General features: G+C 43.2%; 1 protein-coding gene across 2 annotated transcripts in view; it reads left to right on the top strand.

Moving 5' to 3' along the window:
* The window catches only part of ANKRD9 (ankyrin repeat domain 9), a 12911-nt gene extending 12571 nt beyond the window's left edge, over positions 1 to 340 (top strand). For both annotated transcript variants that reach the window (XM_069103742.1, XM_069103741.1), the window contains exon 2: positions 1 to 340. This exon is cut by the window's left edge. The gene's annotated coding sequence lies outside the window, so the exon portion shown is untranslated.
* Positions 341 to 6288: the final 5948 nt, after the last annotated feature.

Raw genomic sequence — 6288 nt, 5'->3', positions numbered from 1 at the left:
TGTGTGTGTGTGTGTGTGTGTGTGTGTGTGTGTGTGTGTGTGTGTGTGTTGGGTGCATGTGTGCAATGGGAATGCACGTGATATCTTTCTGCTAGAGGCAGGTACTAAGCACTTGTTTTATGAAAACTATTTTTCAGAGTTGTCTCTGGCACTTTACATATGTATGGAGATCTGTATCTACATCTATAATGCACTCTATATTTTGTTTAAAAAAACAAACAGCTGACAAGTCGTCACTGAGGCATCAGGGGGGATTCACACCAGCTGTCAGGGGACTGAAATGTAGGCTGTAAGTCTGCTACTGCAGTAGGAGGGAGCCAATAAACACTGGGAGTCTATAGCCGTGGTGCCTGTTCTCTGAAGGCTTCCTGGTCCTGTTCATCTGGAAAAAGAGGGAGGAGGGAGGGGCAGAGGGTGGGGAGGAGAAGGAAGGGGTAAGTAGGGAAAGGGTTGGAGAAAGAGAGGGAGCCTGGGAAAGGGGGAGGATTAAGGCTTAAACCACTAGTCTGAGTCATGGAGGGGGGACTGTGTGGGCACCACCCAGTCACAGCTCTCTGAATCACTGGTTTTACTGGTTGTATGTCCATTTTATTCTTCCCACTTACCTTTCACTGTGTCTAGACACCCATTCTGGACATAAGCAAGATTCAACAGAAGGAGCCCTTGGTTGGGAGTCAGGAGACTTCCTCTGCCACTGACTTCCTATGTCACCTTGAGAAAAGTCCCTTTCCCTTTCTGGGTTTGGATTTTATAAGCTACAAAATGAAGGGTTTGGATTATATTGTTTTAAGGCTCCTTCCAGATGTGTTCTGTGTTTGATGATAAGCAAAATGTCTTCATTGAGCCTTTCCCTCTCCATCCTTCTTGCAGCATATGCCCATTCTATTCCTAAGTCCTTTATGAGGGACACAGAAAAAGGAAGAGTCGTAGCTCCTATGTGGGAGTTCCCAGATTATCAGGGGAAGAAAATATTCATATCAGAAAAAGGTAATCATCAGTCCCAGGCTGTATGTGCTTGGTGCCAAGTCACAGATACATCTAGTCAGTGTTGTTGGAGTTCAGAGAATAGATTGCCTAAGGGAATCTATTTGAAAGAGGACCTTGACCCTCTGACAATTTAAAGCTAAATAGGATTCAGGAAGGCAGGCATCCTGGTTAAAGGAACAGTGTAAACTTAGTTGTAGAGGTGGGAGAGGCACAAAGTATGTATGCTGGGGACAGGAGCAAAACTGGTTTCAAATTTTGCTAGAGAGGAGGATATGGGAGAATAAATGAATGAAAAAGCATTTATTAAGGGCATAAAAGGTACCAAATACTGGGAATACAAATACAGAAATGACGATAGTTCTTCCTTTCAAGGAGCTTTCATTCTAATAAAGTGAGACAACACCATGGAGTGGTAGGCAGGCCGAAGGGGGTATTTTGTTTTGGAAAATAGGTTCAAGATTCAAACCCAGTTATTCTGGACTCAAATATAGTATCCTTCCTTTTATATATATAGTACAGTATATATATGATACAGTATCATATCCTTTTCAGAGTCCCTGGTCTACTTTCACGGTCACTCAGCTCTTTATATCCTAGCACTGGGAAAACCAACAACCTGTTTTATACACACACACACACACACACACACACACATATATATATATATATATATATATTTATATGTGTGTACATGTCGATATATGTGTATATATCTGCATACATGTGTGTATGTATATATATATATATATGTGTGTGTGTGTGTGTGTATAGTCAATGATCCACACACACAGCCAACTTGGTTATCCAGGGGGAAGTATTTTCCAATGTGTGGGTGATAGAGGTCCCTCATTCCCTTTCTTTCCACTTTCTAGCTATGGAAATGGAACACAAGATGACCTCTCACCCCTCCTTTGTTCCTATAGTGCATCCCGATTCTTAAGGCTTATGGAGCACCTGGTACACTCTTCTCGCCCTGTATATGATCTGGTCTTCCCAACCAATTTGATTTGACAAATATTGTTAAATACCTACTACATGCATGGTGTGGGATACAGATATGAAAAAACAGTTCATATACTAAAGAAGCTTATTTAAAATCTAATAGTGGAGAAGACCTCTCTGAAAGAGAAACCATGTAGGATGGTGAGAAGAACACAGTATTTGGAGTCAAGGGTCCTGGATTTCAACTCTGACTCCTTCACCTCTTTGACCTTGTCTGGGGGAGGGCTGTTGGATTAAATCATCTTCAAGAACCCTTCTGATTTTAACATTCTATGTCGTATGATTCTCAAGTTCTTCCCAGCTCCAAATCTGACATAAAATGTTTATAAGAAAATAACCAGTAGAGATAAGGGATTAATAGTAGAGATAAGGGATTAATAAACCTTATTCTAACAGAAAGGATCAGAGGAGACTTGGGAGGAGAATATATTGTCCCTGGTCTGGTTTGGGTTTTGAAAGAAGGGGAAAATTTCAAGAGTTGGAGGTGAGTAGAGAGTGTTTTAGGAATATGGGGGAGGGGAGCATGGTACTCAAAGTGAATGGGGCAGGACAAGATCAGGAAGTAGCTAAATGTCCAGTTTGGTTGGTAAGTAAAATGAATGAAGGGATAATAGAGTGAAACAAACCTGGAAATGTAGGTTGGAGCCACAACATAAAAGACTTTGGATACCAGACTAAAAGATACATTTTTTACTTTATCAGCAGTGGGATCATTGGAAAGTGTTGTAATAGAAAAATGATGTGATCAGACTTTGGCCAAAGACAGTGACAGGAAAGGCTACCATCTATTGCAGCTGCTCTAAGAAAATCCCCAGTAAAGATGAAAAAGGGTACCGGACAAGGAAATGATTTAGCAAAGTCACAGAGAAATACCGTGAAGCTCTGGTAGCCAGAAGACTGCAGGTACTCTGACAGAGGGCACAGCAGGGAGGCCGGATTGACTTGATAATTTCTGGGCTCCTTTCACCTCTTAACATTTCCTAAGGTCTATGTCCCTTCCAGGTCTGACATTCTATGTGCCATGCTCCAAGGTCCCTTCTAGCTGTGAGAAGCAAACGTTCTGATTTCAAAAGGTGAATTAGACAGATGGCACGTGAGACAGATGTTCTGGTATAAAACCAGACATGACCATGAGGAAGACAAGGCAAGCTCATGGTAAATAGAAGAGGTGGTAGGGGTCAGAGGGAAATTGGAATAGCAATAGCTCCAACCTACATTTCACTCTATTATCCCTCCATTCATTTCATGTACCTACCAAGTTTAATGTTTTTGAAACAGTCAGGCAAAAACAGAAATCTTGAACCTCGTTTTTTGGGTGGGGGGGAAGAAAGGGAGGGAAAAGGATACAGGGGATCTGCTCCTCACACTCACCTTGTCTCTGAGAGTCTTTGCTTTTATGAGATTGTTGGCTGGTGTGGGGGTCCAGTCTCTGGTTGGGGTTATAGCTCACAGTGTGATCAGGGTCATGGGCTCATGATCAGGATCATGGTCAGTCTGTGACCAGAATTAGAGTTCTACCTATGACTAGGATCAGGGAGTCTGTGTATGATTAGGGGTAAAAAGCTGTCTGTGCCTGGGTGCTAGTGTATGGCTAGGGTCAGTCTGCATACTCAGAAGGTTTCTATTGGGGGGGGGGTGCTAATTCTGAAGCAGATTATTTCACTCTGAGACACTGCTCTCTTCTGGTGCCCTACTACTTGAAACGACTCAAAATCACACTCCTGTACTTGTCTTCCATTCTTTCCCCCCATATTTAAGTCAAACCTAATTATCTGTGACTAAAGGTTGCCACATCAGTCTGTGGAAAGGTGTTCAAGAGGGAGGCCAAGGGTGAGGAGCCTAAGTAACTGGGAAAGAACTGTCTAACCCCCTCCATGTACTGATAGTCTCAACTTTTTGGATGCCTCAACTTTACTCCCAGGTTTCTGAGCCGAACCCTGATTACTGTCACCATCTAAAACAGGGTCCAGGAATTTGTTTTGTTGAGCCTGAGGTGGACCTCACTTTCTCAGGGTTGGAGAAGTAGGGAAAGTGTCCATCAGTGTCCTCAAATACAGAGTGAGGCTTCCCTTCTATTTGGCTCAACCTTGGAATCACTTCCCCAATGAGCACCTGGGCACCTATCTTCAATGGAACCTGAGCCAGGAGGACCCTTTTCCCTGGCCCTTTCAGCATAGCCCAGGCCCAAGTGACAATACTATGCCAGGCCAGCTGTAGACTAGGTGACCTTGGCAAAAAAGGGCACGGATGGTGATTCAGAGTTACCACTTCAAACTGAGTCAGGAAGGAGGTGGACAAAGTATCTCTCTTCATCATCTATATCCTCTCTTCTACACACACCTGTAACCTAGCAGGAATGCAATGCAGGTAGCCAGCAGCCCAAGGGAACCACCCATCTCCTTTTCCTGGGGCAAGGCAAACCTGCCCTTCTGGTCCTACCCAACTCTCTCCTGCCACCTCCAGGATCCTGGCAATGGAACATGAGCCAATCTCTTCCACCACCTCCAGGATCTTGGCAACAGGAACATGAGCTAATCAATCTCGCTTGAATGGCTCCTTCTCTAACCTTTGCCTATCCAAATCCCAGCTGTCTTTGAGAGCTATCTAGGTGAAGCAGGATAGACCTGGTGGAGCTGAAATATAGCCTCAAATATTTTAATAACTATGACCATGGGCACATCCTTTAGCCTCTCTCAGCCTCAGTTTCTCTATCAGTAAAATAATTTTTCTTGTAGTTATTTCGAAGATCAAATGAGATATTTGTAAAGTGCTTTGCAAAACTTAAAGTGCTATATAAATGCTAGCTTTTATTACTATAATGAGAAAGGCAGTAGAGTACAATGCTAAGAGTACTGACTTGGAGTCAGGAGATCTGGGTTCAAAATTGAGCTTACAAACTAGCTGTTTGATTGTGAACCAGTCACTCCACCTCCCCAGTCTGGCTCCCACCTACCTTTATAGATAATCTACATTATTCCCTCTTACCCACTCAGATTTAGTGTTTTATCTCCCATAATTTCTGTTTGCACAGGTAGAGTTTGCTGGAATGCACTCCTTCCTCACCAATGTCTCAGAATCTTTAGCTTCCTTCCACAAGGCTTAGTTCAGGTCACCACTCCTACACAAAGCCTCTATCACTCATGGTTCAACCATGCTCCCCTCTCCTTCCCCCCACCCCACCTCCACCTCAGGACTCTGGGCTCATGTGAATCAGGCTGACGCCAGAGTGGTCAGTTTCTGTCTTTGGCTTCACTCCCATCTGGGGTTAATCCAAGATCATCTCCAAAGCAAAGCTTAAGTACAGCTTGTAACCTAGATTTCCCCAAACGTGGTTAACAAGGTTCCCATTTGTGAATAGATACTCAAATTACAATATGGCGATTAGGTATGAGACAGCCTTTATTTCACTTATCTAAGATACACAGGACTCACAGCAGCCCACAAACAAATACAGAAACATACACCAACTAAATAGGCCAACTTCCCCTTCCCCCAAAAGGGAAAGGTACCTTCAGGGGCTGCTGAACAAATTCTCCCTATTTCCCTCAGACCTAGACCATCCTAACAACTTATGGTAATAGAAAGGTTGGCAAGGTCTGGATCTCTTGTACTATCTACTGGTATTGTATTCTCCTAGTCACCAAAGTTCAAAACCTCAGTTATATTTGACTTTTCCAGGTCCTGTAGGTCCTACCTCCAGAACATCTCATCCATCCTCTTCCCCTAATCTCACTGCTACTACGTTACTCCTAGAGAAATCACCTATTTCAACAGCATCCTAATTGGTCTCCCCTCTCAAATTCATCCTCCACAAAATTGCCAAAATAATCTTCCAATTAGTGCCCACTGTTCCCTCTGCTGAAAAACCTTAAGTGGCTCTTTATTTCCTCTAGGAAAAAATAGAAAACCCTCAGCTTGGAATCAGGCCTCCATAAATTATTTCTCACATACCTTTCCGGTTTCATTTCACATTACACCCTCCCATAAATTCTTCATTCTAGCCAAACCGGTTTAACCATTTACACCTCCCAAAGGCCTGGGTAGTCAAACACATTTTGATCCTTCCATGCTTGGGCATTCATGGTCATCAAGGCTTTAGTTCTCAGAACACTGTAGATAGAATTTAGGGCCAAGGTCAGGCCAATCTGGGGAAGATTCATGTAAAGACCAGGTAATGAAGAGGTGAGAAATCATTTTTTTTCAAGAGGAGGTGGACGGGACAGTACACCATAGGAAACTGGAGTACTATAGGAATTCTAAGAAATTGGTCCATCTAGAACTAACAGTTTCCAAACCAGA

The sequence above is a fragment of the Petaurus breviceps genome, unplaced genomic scaffold (genome assembly GCF_028583685.1).
Source record: "Petaurus breviceps papuanus isolate PSGF00001 unplaced genomic scaffold, PetGlider_PUasm1.0 64, whole genome shotgun sequence".
Taxonomy (NCBI): Eukaryota; Metazoa; Chordata; class Mammalia; order Diprotodontia; family Petauridae; genus Petaurus; species Petaurus breviceps.
This window is presented reverse-complemented; position numbering and strand designations above follow the sequence as displayed.